Raw genomic sequence first — 17,282 nt, 5'->3', positions numbered from 1 at the left:
AGCTCTAATAAAAGTTGCTGTTGCTCCTCTGTTTGCTTCATAAGTGTTTAAAACACAGCACCTAGTAAAAACCTGCACCCAGCTAAGCAGGACATTTGAACTTTGACCCATGTTTCTTAAGGATTTAATCTTTTTTTGGTTCACTAGCAATACCTGCAGTTAACTCAACATGATGGTGTATCTGCTGCGTGTTTCCAAGCACAAACCAGTAGCTGAGCTTTTAAAGACCGAAACTGAGGGAATTCACAGTGAGAGTAGTGAGAGTAGGCAACTTGCCATTTTCTTACTGTTGTTTCCTGGAACTAGCCAGGAATAAAATTATTTTGATATAAAATTTCCCTTCAAAATCACAAAAACGTAATACATTATATACTTGCAGGGGTCTTAACATTTTTGCATTAAGAAAAAAAAAGGAACCAAATTATATCATCCTCCTTGCACCAAGATTTTTAAAAGTGCTGCTGGGGAAAGTTCTGGTGCAGTATAAATGTTGTCATTACAAAATATATAAGAAATTGCTTACCACTGTGTCCTGCATTAAACAATTCATTAAACAGTTGCTGGCCAAAGAAGAGGTAAATAGATTTATTTTCTTTTCTGGAAGGAAAGGAGGACACACATCAAAGAGTCGAGACTTTTGCCTGGGAAAGGTTTCCAGAAAGTTGTGCACACTGACTTACAGTTTTTAATCAGGAAACACAAGATCTAGGATGTGATGGCGAAGGCATTTGGGGACTTTTCCTATGCTGTGGCTGATTCTTTTCTGCAGAGCTTGTGAAGCAAAGCGTGCGCAGCACTGTACTGTCACTGGCAATGAAGTAGCTCCACCATCTGGGTTTTTCTAGAATTGCTTTTCTTTCTTTATTTCACTGGATTGTATACAGGATTTTTGTTTCATTTCACTTTTTGTTTGTTTGTTTTTAACAGGTAAGGCTATATATTGGAAATAAAAGTAATTATAAGATAAAAGTGTAAATGTGGGTAAATGAGAGCATCCAGCTGGTCCTTGTAATCCATCCAGCATAAACATATGTCTCTGAAGTAATTTCAAAAACAGGTTTTGAAAATCTTTTGTTTAAAAGTGTGCTATCGTGTTTTGTTACAGCTACTAAAATTGTTAGAATTCACTGTCTCAAGAGATAACAGTGAAGTGGAAGAAAGCATTTATTCTAAAAATATCTTTTTGAGACATATATTCTTGTTTACTTCCATTAAGACCAAGTGGATTTATTCCTGAAATACAAGGCAGATCCAAGCAAAAAATTCAAAGACTTTGGTGACAGAATTAATAAAGTCAGTGCCTTCATAGCTAACACTTGTTTTTATTGTTAAGAACCTCAGCCTGAGCTCCTAACATCTTGGTTTCATGTAAAAATCCAGTATGTATGCATAAATTTCAAGCAGAAGGAAATTCAACCCAGCTGAAATCAGCCTGGCAGCAGACGAATATAATCAAACCCAAACCTTGCCCCCAGTGTGGCTTTTCCCAGTCTGTCACACATTAGTGTAGTTGGGGCTCATATTATGCCCCCCAAGTCTTTATTTTTTTTCACATTGTCCAATCAGAGAAAACTGAGTGAAGGCATGAGTTTTCAGAGCTGTTTGAAGGTTCCAGAGGCTCCTGCTGGAGCTGTTTCCCCAGGCCTCTTTGTCGGTGCTGCACTGCCTCAGGCTAAGACAGAGAACGGAGCAAGGCAGATCCAAGTGGCTATGGCATTCCCTCTGCCATCTCCCCACAGTCCTGCTATCAGCCCTTGCACGGTTTAGGGTTATGCAGCTTTTATCAGTCCCTCCTGCCTTTCAGTCAACATGGGCACTTCTTCATAGGGGACTGATGTACAAAAGGTCACAAGCAGCCACTGACAGAAGGATGAAATGTGTATGAGCAGCCTCAGACCTCTGGGGGGCTATACAGGGAGAGAGGGAGAAAGATGGTGGTGCCCTGAATGGATTGTTTAATTTTTTTTCACAACAGTTTTAGTTTTAAGTCCCACTGGACATAGAAAATGTTTATTCCTCTATCACATGTGGCTTTAAAAGAGCTTAGCTAGTACTACAGAGAACTGGAGTTTGCTTTTCCTTTTTATAAACTTACTAGCAGTGGCTAAAATCCCATGTAGTGCCCAAATCTGTTTTACAGGTGTTTTGCTGGGCTTAGCAGGAGATTTGGCATCAGAGCAGTGATGAAAGAGGGCAATAGTCCTTGCTGATATCATGTCACAAACAAACTCTTTCAATTCTCTTCTTATATAGGAGAAGCATACGGGCCCTGACAGTTCTGCTATTTTGTTATTTCTGTTCCTCCCCCAGATTTTCTCACATGTCTGCTTTCTTCTTTTGTTATTGTAATTTTGGAACTCTTTAAGATGAGAAGAAAGCAATCCAAACAGAAAATAAAATTAAAGTAATCTTTTCATTTATAGAAATTGTACAAAAAGCAACAGTATTCTCAAGAAGATCACTCTGGAGTTTTGAGGACTTGTAGAACTTTTTTTGCTGGTGAGGAAATGGATGTTTCACTGCAGACTGTAAGCAACTGTCTCACTGCCTGCAGCCATACAAATAAACTGTCACAGAGTCTGTGACCTCAGCGTTCCCACAATGATCATCTCACTGCTTTGATTAACTGAAGGACCAGAAGGTTGATGTCCTGAAATCAATGAAACTCAAGTCAATGAGATAAAGAAGCAGTCCAATAGCAGACACACCATTCATTCCTCCCGGACAGCAATGCCCTCAGTACTGCACCTGGTTTGGTTGGAGGAGAGCAGATCCCTGCTTTCATTCAACAGCCACACTTGCTCCACCAAGTGAGCAGGTTTTTCTAGCAGAACAGAAACATGGAGTCTAGGAAGCACCTAATTTGTATACCACTGTATTCCTCCTTGTATACCACTGTATTATTTCTAGTTATAAGTGTTCTCAGACTGGTCCCTATCCCTGGGTTATACCGAGTCAGCATCCTCAAGGATCCTAGGTTATAATTAAAGAGGCAGCATCCAGCCCAGGACACTGTCCCAGAGCATAGGCTGCAGAGGCTCACAGAACACAAGTCCCAAAGCAGGCGCCAGCAATCCCAGCCCACCCTTCCCTGACCCCTGGCTGTCAACCAGGCAGGGCACTAGGAACTTGCCTGATCAGAGGCTGCATCTACATCACCTTTATTTAATAGCCACCGTCAGATCTATTCTTCAGACATCCATTTAGCTCTGTTTTGATCCTGTCTATAGGCCTGGCCTCCACAACAGCCCAGAATTAAGAGGTTCATGGTTTAACTATTTGTTGTGTGAAAAGTAGTTATTTTATTTTGTCTTAATCTTTCAATCTATTGGAGCTTTAAAAATAGGACAGGAAAAAACCCCAACCAACCAGTTCTTACCCCTCTTATGAAATCAAGTTGAAGAAATGGAAGCAGCTTGATTTGAGATCAAGCTTCCAGAAGGACTCTTTAAACCTTCCCAATTTAGTTTATTTAAGCCCAGTGAAATGAGCTATGTAAAAATAAATTAAAAAGTCTCAGCTTTTAAAGAACCAAAATTACCAGAAGCTTCTGGTACTAGAAAATTCCTCTATTACATATTTGGCAGCAAAGTGCCTGCATAGACAGATGACATGCCATTAGAGTCCATATAAGTAACCACTAGGGAAAGCACCTGCTGCAATACAGAAGATGTTGTTAGAAATGCAAAGATCTGATTGAAAAGCAATTTATATTCCAAGCAAATGCATAATAAGAGAAGACACACTACCCAGCGTAGAGCTTCCTGCAGAGGAAAGTGACACACAATAGAAGGTAGTTAATCCTGTGGAAATAATTAAACAAGATGAAGGAGAAAATATATTTTAGAATGTGCAGTGCTTAGCCAAAACATGGCTGATTCAGCCTAATGAAAAAGGAGTTTTTCCTCTTGGTCAGAGAGTCTTGCAATCTAGAAAAATTCTTTAAATTTAGAAATAGAGAGAGAAATACTGAGTCCAACTCAACAATGAGATCATGCTATTTCACTAGCTGCACCTGCCTATTGTTGAGTAAAATGAGCATGGACAAGGAAATTCTGATTTTGTTTCAGACTAAATATTGCTGCCTTCCTGTCCTAGACATCCCTGCTTCTGAGAGAAATGGAAACAGAGAGAGGAAAAGTTCTTACATTCACTTTTTTATATCAGTAAAAACCCCATGAAATTGAAGTGTTTTCTGCCCTATTTCTTTGCTCCCCTGGATGTTAACAGAAACAATACTACTAAAATTGGCAGGAGACTGAGCCAGACCCTGGAGTTATATACAGAGAAGTGGAACAGTGATGAAGGAAAGAGGTTAAGATTGCCTTATTTGTGCTTCTCAACCTATAGCCGACAGAGGGCAAAACCCAAAAGCTGGGAAAGGACAGAGGAGAAAATCTTACGAACTTTGATGAGTTGGGCATCTTCTTTCTCATGGTAGGAGAGAAATAACTGACAGCTTTGTTTAGTGATAGACCTTAGGGAAAATGAATTGAACTGATTCTGGTAAGATTGTAGGACTTCCTTGTGAGTATTGGTTGCCAATGGCTCATCCCTTTTCCTGCTCTGGAAGAGTCTGCAACTGTGCCATATGTCCAGGGCATGTGGTCACATTATGTGATGAAACATCACATAGTGATGAAACTATGTTTAATCTAAGGCGCAGCCCTTGGTTGTGGTGAAGGCAGGAACAGACAAAAGGATGCAAATATGGAAGCAGATACAGTTCTTTGGTAAATTCTGCACCTATGATTTAAGGCTTGAAGAACTATTGAGATAAAGCAAGGAAACTGAGAATTTATTGTACAAATATTTGCCTTTTTGTTCCCACAAATCTGCTTTTCACTTCTTAGTCTGTGCATGTTTATGTCATTTAGAAGTGCAGTCTCACGACCAGCGTTTAACTCATCCTCCCCTGCCACTGAGTCCCTGAAGGGTGAAACCACACACGGCTGTCAGGGTGGAGCTCTGGGCCAGACTGCAGGAGCTGGCAAGGGGATACATGATATCCCCTATGGTCTGGGGATCTACAACTGCATCCTGTGAAAGCATGCTGGCATTGTTGTATCTCCTTTAGGTACTGGAAAGTCACAGAGCCAGGGTGCTGGCTGAGGGCAGCAGAACCAAAGGGTTTGTCTCATGCTCAGCCCCCTGGAGCTGCTCTGCTCTTGTCTGCAGGGGATTCGCCTGGGGTTGTGGCTGTTTCCAGGGTCTCATGCTAAGCTCATCACCATAATTTTGGTGGTCACTGGGGAGATCCTGAGTAATAGCTCAGAACTGAGTTTCCGAATAATTGACTGCAGGTTCTTTACCTCTGAGCGCTTTTGCAAACAGAAGCAAGAAATATGTTTCCAAAATGATAACAGCAAGAATCTGACTGCAATCTACAAGTCAGATAGGAACACAAAGAGCATTTCATCTCCTTTGTGATTAAGAGTGAGCCTGACACATGGAAAACAACCAGACCACACAGACAAAGGAACGCTGGAAATAATAACCTTTAAAGAAGCACATCTGAAAAAAATTCTTCCAGTGTTTAAATTTGCCTGGTGAGTACAGATGCCAAATGCATTTCAGGAATAGCTTGGCAATGACTGAGTACAACATTTAATTAAGTGATTATATAATCAACCCTCTGTTTTATGAAGCAATAATTCAATTCCCAAGTGAGTATGCTATGAGGCTGAAGGTCGGGCACTTTATCACAATGAAGGAATCTGATTACTGCTGAGGAAAACATAAGGACAATGATGTTATTGTTAAAATACTAGTTTAATTAATATAAAATTAATAACTCTTTTTAATAAGTCTTCATAGCAATGCATAGCCTGCCAGAAAGACAGCTTTCTCCATTTTCCATGTGGAAGTGGTAGTTATTTATGGCCACACAGAATGTGCGGGAAGTTAATGATGTCACACAGTCAATTTATTGGAAATAAAATTACAAGAGTCATTTTATCAGGGAATTATATAGTTCTCCTCCTGGAGTATAAGTAGACAAGAGACCACACTTACATTGTAAAAGAGAGATCAGACAAGGTAGCTACATTGCTGGAAAGCTTACACTGGATTATTAACAATAATTCCACTAAACCAGAGGTCCAAGCCCCATTGAGCTGTGGATTCACATATACCCAATGTATGATCAGGGAGGTGTGATCAGCAGTTGGTGAAAATACATATATTAACAGTATATATGAGGTTGTGGCAGATACATGGTACAGAAAGTAAGAAATGCCTTCTACACACAGGATACCAGAAGAAGGCAAGCTATGAACTGCATTCATTTATTCATATTGGGTTTTGTTTACAGTTCTGTTTAGATTATTTTAGTAAAAATTTTAGCAAATTAGAGTAGGAATGAAAGCAAATCAGAGTTGGAATTAAGAATAGAGGGAATTTTTGAAAAACATTCAGACTAATGTGGATGGAAGAATGATTACTACATATAAAGTATCAGAACCACAGGGAAAGAAAAAAAGGAGAGAAGAGCAAAAGGAGCATGAATTTGGGAAATCAGCTATGTATAGGGACAGGACAAGTTTAAAACAAAAAGCGATGCAGTGACCAGGGTGATTAACATATGCAATTGCAGTCTTCAGAGCTGAGTGAATAATGGCTTTAGGAGGGTGTGAAACCTCCTTTTCACTGCTGTTATTGCATTTGCAGAGGGCCAGGAAGCCTGTGTGCAGACTCAGCATTTCTGAGAGGCACCGCGGAAGATGTCCCACCTGCTATAAGATCTCTGCATAGAAAGAAAGAAAGAAAGAAAACTAAAAATCAAAAGAGTCTGAGCATTGAATTTAGCCTATTGCAGTAAATCCTACTTTCATTGTGGCACTAGGATATTAGGGGCTGTATTACATGCTGGGTTCCCAAGATGGACAGTTCAATGCACTGCATACCATGTAATCATTGATTCAGTGCCTTGAAATAAGATTATAGGGAAAGCTGCTGGGGAAAATAGCACTAATACAGACTGAGACTGGTTACTAAAATGAGGAGGAAAACTATTAGGTTGCAATAATTTCATAGGAAAGTATTCTTAAGTGAGGGAAAAAGAGTTTATGTTCCATGTAGAAGAATCCCTGCAGAACAGTTTCAGCTTATTAGTACTAAATTAACCACAGCAAATGAGTACCACTATTGTCAATGACCTGGCATTTTATAAGCACATTGGGGCTCAGTTTTAAACTATTCCACACACATAAAGCGAGATGGAAGATGAAAGCAAGTCACAGCAGTCACAGCTTCAGAGACTGCTGCAGAAGGGTGTTCTCAAGGGTGTGCACATAAGTACAGTGAGATGCACTTTGCTTCTGGAATTTGACCACTGGCCCTGAAATATGAGGCTTAAGACAAGACAGCCCTTAGTAGGGAAATCATTAGGGCTATGCACAAGTTGCTAAACAAGGAGGAAAGTAATGCTTCTGAAAGAGAGGAGTCATGGAAGGCATGCAGAAGTGGGAAAGTAGTAACAGAAGCCGATGTGAGGGAATGACCTGGTGAATGGGACAGGTCCTTTAGAATCAGACAAACACAATCATTAAGTTTGGGACAGTAAGATCCAGCTGTGTGCCTAGCACCACTACCATGTTCACCACTAAAATATGTCCTCAAGAGCCATATCCACACTTTTTTATTTTTTAACTTTTGGGGCTGTTGACTCAAACACTTCACTGGGCAGCCTGTTTCAATGCTTCTTTCTGTGAAGAAAGTTATCCTAATATCTAATCTAAACCTCCTCTGGTGCAACTTGAGGCCATGCCCTCTCATTCTGTCACTTTATATCCCAGCACAACCCAGGACTTCTGTGTGTTGAGTCCCAGAGAGGCCCTACAGAGAGCTATTCTCTGCTATGTATAGTGGGACCACAGGACAATCCCATGGGCTGGTCAGCTGGACCTTTTTATAACTCAGGGGTATCCCATCTCCCATCACTCCAGATTTTGAAGCCATGCTGCAACAGAACTACTGTCCTGCAAGTTACAGGCTGTGGTGAGTGCTCTACCAACTTCTTCCATGCAAGTGGAGCAAACCTGTTGGGTCACCAGTCAGGGTAATCCTACAGCCCTTGGTCAAAAGAGCCCATGTGATCTTGTCCCTCCATGTCTATCTGCAATGCCATATCTAAGTACCAGACAGGTGGTTGGACAGCACGCTTCTTTATCAGGAGAAGAAGATCTGTCATACAAACAGCCTAGAAAAAGATGGCAATTTGTTTTCTACATGATGTGTTGTTGCAGCATTCTCTGGTGAGGCTCTGTGGGTTGTGGGAATAATCACAGCACAATCTCCTTCATCCAAGGCCCGTTGCCAATGTTGATTAAACTCTGATTTCAGTGAATCTAGGTCTGAAGTTTTGACATTCATAGGATTCCAGATGTCAAACTGGCAATCAACTAGCCGGAGTAGAAATGGTAGGAGGCCATAGGTAACACAGTTGGTGTTACAACTGATGCCAGTTTCCAAGATATATTAACAATGCAAATATTAACCTACCAAGACAAACATTAATCTACCATCCAGACAATCAATCAACAAGCAAAGCTCTTGGTACACCAACATCAGATACCAAAAGCATCAGACAGTTTTATGCTCTGCTTTGAGTTTATTACACTTCAGCACTTTCCTTCTCAAAAGTTTTACAAAAGCTCTGAATTTTAACTTAGATTTTAAAATGCACTGAGCTTCCCAGATACAATGTCTAACAATGTTAACGATGGCTGGTTTCAGAAATCCCAGTAGAATTTGCATGCAATTAATGTTCTCCTCCTCTGAACAGAAACCTAGAGGTTTGCAAAACACACCATATGTTTGTCAGTTTGCCAATGAATCAAGATGTTTTTGCAGCCTTCTGAGTTTCAATAATTAATGGTAATGTCTAAAACCTAAATCACAGTCCATGGGCACAGAACAGAACTTTTGCAATGTCCAGTGTTGTTCAGCATCATCAGAGTGAGACATTTTAGGTGAGAAACTAAACATTTTTACTTCCATTTTTCCCTTCCCTACCTGATCTCCCACTCTATCACCATTGCTCCGTCCAAGATATCTGATTGGATTCCTTCAAAATGCTTACTTACTATAAAAAATAATGCTATTACTGCAGCCCAGGCTTTGGTCTCAAACACCTGAATGTTCAGTGCTCCAGCATGATCTGCCTAGGTTGACTTGATCTTGGTGACTAAATGCTGTCTAATGGCTTCCAGGTCTGAAATATTTTATTCTCATCAAGTAGCTTGTTATTTGCTTTAGCACACTATTAGCAACCATTTAATACAATAAATTTAGGCAAACAAAGCAAAAGAGTTCCATTTTAAAATTGTGTTCACAAGCAGGAGGGCTAATTTTTATGAGCCATATTTTTTCAATTACTGTTTTTAAATGTAACTGCTTGAAAGAGCAATACAGAAGAGAGTGCTTAGCATTAATACCTCATATGCTTTTTTCTTTCACCCCTGGGTAAGTCTTCTGAGATATTCTCAGCTTCCACACTTGTGCATGAGCGCTTCTGATTTGGCTGTGATTTTACGAGGAAGTTCCTTCTCTTCGGGTGATGATTTTGTTTTGCTAGGCTACTAAAAGTCTTTTCCTTTATTGATTCCCAGCTGATCCGACCTATTCCTGTTTTTTCCCCCAGACAGACAGTTCAAATTTGCGGTACAAAATGGCTAATGAAGAAGCAGGAAAGTCCTTAACTATCTATAAAATGCTGGACTGCTTCCCCTCCTTTTTGCCCTCCAGAACAGAAGTAATGCAGGGAATATTCTAATAATAATTATAATGTCACCAGCACTTCTACTACAGAATTATAAATATCATTTGAATTTGGTTATTCTTAAACTTGGGTAGTATCATGCTCATTTTAATATTATTCATAAAATGGCTAATTTGTACGATTGATTAATTTAATTTATATCTAGTGTGCCATATACATTAGCAGTTCCCAGGATCAGCGTATTTTTAATTAATCTGTTGATTTTTCTCAAGTGCAGCACAATAATGTTGATGTCGTCTTGGTAGGAGAGAACATGTACTTTAGGACTTATTAGGTTTAATAATACTTTCCAACTCTGCCCCTGCACAGAGCATGGAATACATTAAAAATATTCAGAATAATTCCTTCAAGAATCAACAAATTGCTCCTGCCTGACAGAGGCATGGGCTATAACAGCACCATTTGGAACATTTTCATCCTGCTAATTTCTGGGGTAAAACCACTCCCTCACAGCATGCAGCATGACATGCAGAACAGCACAGACTGGAACTGCCAGATTTTCTGGAAAACAGAAGGATTCAAACCTTACCAAAAGAACTGTGGCACAACAGTAAGAGATCACAGGCATTTAATTATGTGATCTCTCATCCCTTTTAAAGATGACAGTGTCAGCAGCAGCAATAAACTTTTCTGTCTTAAGCTATCTCTGCATATTTCTGTGTTTCCTATTAAATAATGGCTTGCTTGCAGTATGCCTTTTAATAAATTGATGTAGCACCAATAACTGGAGTGCCCAGTACAAAAAAATAGTGTTAATGCTAGGTATGGCTTGCACCAATACAGTTTATTTCAGTCTGAAGCTGACAGCAAAAGTCCTGGTACAGATAACACATAAATCCTATTAAGCCTCAATGTGAAACAATATTATTGACATACAACCATGGCTGTGGCAAACACAAGGGTTTCCTTTAAAGATTCACTCTCTGTTTTGTAAAAACTATATCCAGTCCACCTCCACGTGATCCTTTTAAGCCAATTTTAGTGCAAAAGTATAGTTTTTCTTTTTCATAGTTCACTTCCCAGCTTCATGAAAACCGTAATGAAAAATACCTCCCTTCCCTTAAGAAAATGATGGATTTTGAAAAAAAAACAACCAAACCTCCAACCAACAATTACTTCAGAACTGAAAAGTCTTTGTGTTTCACAAAAATGGAACCCATGAGCAACACCCCTGTCCAGTACCCTAAATTATTTTATCTGGAAATGCTGGTGCAGTGACTCCTGAGTATTGCAGGATAAGTATCCTGTGACCCCAGGCTTCCATTTCCCATTGGAGAGCTATAAGTTGATTACCCTATTTCAACCTAAAAGGCCACCTTCCTGCTCTTCTGCAATGCAGTGGGTCCACCAGACAGGAGACCTTGCTGTCCGTGGGACTCCAGCTGGGTAGGTTGCCATGCCTTCAGAGAAGGGTAGGGGCATGGAGAACTGGCATTAAAAACCCACAGGGAGGAGCTGGGTGGAAAAATTCTGACAAAAAAACATTTTTCCACTGCAAATTGCTTGTTCAGGAAAAGGAATGGTTATTTTCACTCACCCTGCAGGGGCTCCAGTGGAGCACTGTCTGCTTTCCTGTCAGCTCACCCCCTCCCCTCCTCTCTCTGCTAAACTTAGCAGTCATCAAAATCCTGCAGGTTGAAAAAATTTTGGTTTCCCAGACAGGGACCATGAGCTCAAAAACACTTCTGGCTGCAGGTCATCAACCAGGATTCATGGAGTGCAGATCTGGGTCCCACAGTAGGAAGCAGGGGAAGAGGTATCTTGTGGATATCAGAGCTTGAACCCCCCCAGTGATGCTGCCTTCTGAAAGCCTTGAAGTGAGACGTTTTTGATAGTTTTATAATTGCTTCCTTTAAGAAAAGCTCTGCTGAGGGAATTTAATATGTTATTTGAGGGTTTTTTTTTTGGTCTGAATTTCCCAGAGAATGGACAGCCTAGATTTAGTCTGGATTCAAACAGGAAAATATTTTTCAACCTTTTTTTTTTTAAACCTAGTTAAAGTTTATAATTTCAACCCTATAATAACTCTCTTTCAATCACAGTTTAAATTTTCCATGAGAGCAGGGGGAGAACAAATAAAATTCAACATGAAGACAAAAAATATAATGATTTCTCCTGTATGGAGAAATATTTGGTTGCTGCCATCTGGACTTTTAGGTCATCCTTTTCTCAATCCTCTATGCATGAGAACCACCCATAGGATAAGGAAGCAAGAAAACAATATCTACATCAGAATGTCTACCTGCCACAACAACCCCTCTAAACTCTGGGTACCCACAACCATAACCCTGCTTTAAATTTATTCTTAGATCTGACTCAGGCCTTCAGCTAGTTAGAAAACTAGCAAAAATAAGTGAGAAAATTTGGAAGTGAATTGCAGAAATAACCTGAACATACTTTGGTGACTGGTTCCCAAGATCCATCTATCCACATAGTCTGAATTCTGCAAACAACACCCCTCAAAACTTCCCCTTTATATGCCTATTGATGTTTGAGAGTTATCAGGGCTCAGTAGAACAGCTTAGTGATTTAAACAGGAAACAGTGCAGTTTGAGGGAGAGCTGGCAGAATTAAGCATACAATTCTTACTGACCCCCACTGCCTGATGGAGGTACAAAAATGGGCAAAGGCAGGCAGATTTTCACATTGTCACACTGAGAGGAATAGAAAACTTGCTCTCTGTGTCTAAAAGACTCAAAGAAATTCCATGACCCTTTAAAATGCTCTTATAAATGCTAAGAACAATAACATATTTGGCAATGACACACACAGGACTGGACCAAGAGACTGGGAAGTACCTCTGCATCTGCTGCAGTAAGAGCAGGCAATTGTGTCACAATTGTTCTGTGGCGCTGCCAATGGTCAGTAAAATGGCCATGCTGCTGCAGACACTCGGGAGAGGGGAGGCCAAGCACTCTACAGGGAAGGCAGTGAAGGAACCTGTCACAGATTCATCCATGGGAGCAGCCTGATGCTCCTAGGGCAATGAGAACAGCAGGTGAGGAGGAGGAGGAGGCCCCCCAGAGCATCCTCCAACGGCAATGACTGCTGCCATGGCAACGGCAGCTATGTGGTAGAGGAGGAGACAGGCACCAGCTGTGGCTGGGTGATTGTTTTTTCCCTTATTTTCAGCAGAGCTGCTCAGCACTGTGTTGCTGGGTTTGAAGGACAAAAGGGCAGATGCCCCTCTGCCAGCAGTGCCACCCCAGCAGTTTTTCCCACAGACTGCAGGTACCTGTACACCACTCTGAACACAGGGCACTCCCAGTCCCCATTACACCCTGAGCTCCCTTGCATTATTTTCACTCATTTAACACAATTCCTCCTTGCTTTCTGTAGATGTAAGATAAAAAGGATCACTGAAGTGCTCCCATAGATGTAATCTGCAGACTTACTGGCATGGTATGCTCTCAGCTGCACCAGTGCAGAATCCTGTGGCTTCATCCCTACTCTAGATTTAGTTTCTTATAACCAAATCATTCTGCCCTGGAGGTTCTTTGTTCAAACTCTGCCCCTGGTCTGACATTTCTGATCCTAGCTGTGATCAACTAAGGAGTTCAGTGTGCAAGTCTAAGCCAAGCTCCATCCATTCTCAAAGACACCTGCAGAAGGTGAATTATCCACAGATAAGGAGACGACTCATATTCTGGAAATGCAAGCCTTTAGCATCAGATAGGATAAGTTGCACTCTGAGGGCAACAGAGAGACACTACTCAACCAAATTAAAGTGCAATATTCAAAGCCTAATGTCTGATAAAGTGACTCTCATCTGCAGAGTAATGTTGCCCACAGACCTACTGAGTCTCATTCATCTCGCACAATTTACTCCCATTTCTTGCTCCCTGCAGCTGAGTCAATGGCTCACATATTCAGGGCTGTGCTACAGCCTCTTGTCTGCTTGGGGACCCCATGCCAGACACAGCTAAATATGGCCCTGCCTCCTTGCTGCAAGATGCCAACTTCAAAATACGTGTTTCTCCCAGACAGAAATTATCTGAGCAATGCCATTAGCAATCGTACCTATAGGGCACATTCTGAACTCCAGTTATGGCGTGATTGCCCAGAGAGTCCATTGAAACTCAAATAACCCATTTCAGTACATTTACCAATTATCATGCAAGGATGAGTAAGAAACAATTTGCTGTTTAAAATCAGAAAATGAAATCAAGACAACTTTCATCTTTATGAGTTTCATTTGATTTTCCTGTACTCCAGATGAACTCCCACCCCCAAAGCAGAAGTCATAAGTGATTAATACATATATATTTTACTGAAAGCCACCAAGGGCACTAAATTAAATCTCCAGTGCTCTCCCTCACTCAACCACACATATAAATGGTCTGGAAGCCTGTGCAAGACTTCCTATTGCAGTGAGATTGCCAGCCAGCCTAAAAGCTATTAGTGCTGGTTAGAGAGTCGCAGAATGATTTAGCAGAATTTTAAATGATTGCTGCAGCAGCATGCTCCATGCTGGAGACTGGACACTGTTCTTGGAAATACATGTGGAAAAAGCTTATGATTTAAAAGTTATCTGGCACATCTCTTGGTGTTTTGCATTCCTTTAAGGATCCTACTCAGGCACATGCACACCATCTTTTCATGATTTACCATCAAACTTCCTCTTTTAAATACCAATCATGTGTAATGCAAATGCTGCTCATTTCAACCCTTCCTGTGTTCTGTCTATGCCAGTAGTTGCTGCAAATGTTTTCAGAAGGGTCACAGGTCTACCAATATATCAAGACCCATTCCGATAATGAGTGATGGTTGTACATCATGTAAATTGCATTGACTTGCAGCCTACGTCTAACAAAAGTGCACACTACTAAAAGTCTATTATACTCAAACAAGCAAACTCTGAAATCCTCCAGACCTCTCAGCATTAGCCTTTCTGATAAAAGGGAAGTGTATAAAATCACAAAGATTTTTGTGTTCACAGAGATAGTTTTTAAAGGGTCATTCCTATCAGCCCGGTGGAAATTTTAAATCCTATTAGCATAGAAGCTGGAGTTTCATTTGCATCTTGAACCTTGAAAATCCTATTTTCTCCCTGTGAAAATCAAGTGGTGTAAGAATTTGGGGGTCAGGGAGTGAGGATGTGAGAAAAGGGACAGATGTCTGCACAGAATGAAAACCATCTTTAAATGGGAATAGACATTTGTAGTTTTCTGTCCAAAATGGCAGATTGAGCTAAAGGGCTATGAGAGAGGAGGATTTTGCCCAATCCTACCAACCTCAACCATCATCTTGACAAGGACTTTATCTCATCTGGTAACTTAGGTTAAGAAGAAACCTTTTTTTTCTTTTGAATGATGACAGAACCACCTGTTTTAGGAAAGTGTTCTTATTTTCCAACATGAATGGTAACCTTCAGTAGGATCCTCTCTCTGCAGCTTGTGCTAGATAGTGTACTGCCAAAGGTTTTCTCTTCCTAAGCTTCAGTTTGGACAAATGTGAATCTGGGAATAAGCAACAAAAGGGAAATATCAGAGTCACATGGAAGACCTATGATTTGCCTGCAGGAACCCAGGCAGAGGTGAAAGAGAGCCTGTATACTAAAGCAAAGACATTTTTTTGTTCTCTTCTCATTTGCCCTTTTGAAAATATTTACACAGAGCACGTACCTATTTAGCTTGGTGCTTCCTTGTCTGGTTTTAGGACTGAATAAATGTCCAGCACTTGAAACCATTAACTCTATTGATCAAGAATTAGAATCTCTCATACACAGAGAAAGGCTAATTTCGATTCCTCAGACTCCATAAGCCTTAGACACTTAGTAAGGCCAAGTGGCTTTCCTGGGCATTCCTCCATGTCAATTCTGCCAGACAGTAAGATCTTATGCCACAAAACTTATAATGATGAGTATTGAAGTTGTTACTCAGATGGAAATGGGTATTTTTCAGATGTCTGGTCTGGTTATTCTGTCCAACATTTATTTTTGTACCATTCCAGCTCCTATCAGAACATGCCACTGTCAAATGGTGAGGTCAAATTCATGGTCCTGTGCTGGTCCTTCTGGTGCCAGCCCATCCTCAGACTACCCTCCACTCCTTGCTCCTGTTGTGACACCCAACTCTGCCTAATTTCTCTGCTTTGTCTTTCAATGTTGAGGCTGTCCTTGCCTACATGTGATCCATCAGGGATGGTCCAAGACTGGCAGAAGAATGATATTGGTAGGTTGTTATGGGAAAAATAAGAAGACCACTTTTTTAAATCGTGGGTTTTTTCCTAGCTTCATACAAAGCCCACAGCACCTGGATTGGCAGACTGTTTCCTCCATTTTCTGCATGAAAAACTGTATGAGCTAGTTGCCAAAACAAATGAGCTGTGGGAGTATTTTCCTTGTGAAGTCCAGCCTCAGAGGGGTGCTATGAGGCATCACAATATCATTATGAAGTTCTTGGTAAAAGCCATATAAAAGACAGTGTAAGCTGGAGCCACTCACCATTGCAGTCAACTGAAAGACTTCCAAGGGCTTTGGACCTGACCCTTAGAAAACACTAAGCATGGGAATATACAATTTCCCAGTGAATCCGCAATCTCTGAAAGGCATGGGTTTTTTGTGGGAGGGAAAATTTGGAGAGTGCTATGATAAGCAGTGATGTTATCTAAGGCTCCCCTGTGTGGTAGCATCATCTTTCACAGTCAGCAGGGCTGCAACAGAGCTTCCCCATACCAGCTCACACACCAAGGGCGTCAGCCTCCTCAGAGACTTTTTCAAGAGCAAAGAAGTCCATCACATCCCAAAATCGAGTTCCTACTCTTTACTTCAAATACACCAAAAGCCCTGGCACCCCATCACTTATCAGAATCATTCAAATTCATTTCAAAAACTCCATAAATTCTGCAAGTTTTCCTTTTCCCATTTTGGTTTCCAGTCTGGTTTGGGACTGATGTCTGGCACCTCTGCCCTGATCTAGAGGAGAGTGCAAACTTCCCCAATCTAGCATGCTGCGCGTCTGCTGACCATGACAAACAGCAGGCCTGCTGCCCCAGGGCTTTTCACAGTTCAAACTGCGTCTCAGGGCTGGCTTTGGCTTGGCTCCAACTTCACATTTTCTGGCTTGGCCAAGTAATTTCTTCATTCTCCTTGTTATTCTCTCCTCCTTTCCTTGATACCATACCACAAGGTTCTTTGTCTCAAGGCCAAAGGCAACTACACAGATTCTTCTGATCCCTGACAGAGGGAATGTAATAGCTATCCCAGGGATCTGTCTGACATTAGTTAGAAGACTTCCTTGCTAAAGCACACACACATGGTTTTAAAGGAGTTGATGTGAATAAAACTTCACATTTTTTAATCTCATGCATTAGTGAGAGTTTTGTTTTACATTCCTGGGACTGTAGAGATGTGCCAACTTTAGGTGGACTTGATCTAACAGTCAGAAAGAGGAAAAAAAGTGCAACAATTTTATTTTCAATATGTAAGGATCAAATATCCATAATTAAATTAGCTGACAGTGGGAAACAGGGCATAAACACAGTTACAGTGTCTTAAAGG

At 40.9% G+C, this 17,282-nt stretch overlaps 1 long non-coding RNA gene across 1 annotated transcript; it reads left to right on the top strand.

The window, feature by feature from the left end:
* The first annotated feature begins 12,654 nt into the window (after nucleotides 1–12,654).
* On the top strand, nucleotides 12,655–13,614 carry LOC146441096 (uncharacterized). Its single transcript, XR_014850397.1, has 3 exons — nucleotides 12,655–12,779; nucleotides 12,917–13,012; nucleotides 13,121–13,614. It is a non-coding gene; the product is annotated as an uncharacterized LOC146441096 (long non-coding RNA).
* The last annotated feature ends 3,668 nt before the right edge of the window (nucleotides 13,615–17,282 follow it).

Source organism: Lichenostomus cassidix, chromosome 2 (genome assembly GCF_008360975.1).
Source record: "Lichenostomus cassidix isolate B80296 chromosome 2, HeHo_3.0, whole genome shotgun sequence".
Taxonomy (NCBI): domain Eukaryota; kingdom Metazoa; phylum Chordata; class Aves; order Passeriformes; family Meliphagidae; genus Lichenostomus; species Lichenostomus cassidix.
Note: the sequence above shows the minus strand (reverse complement) of the source record. Positions and strands in the feature narration are given on the sequence as shown.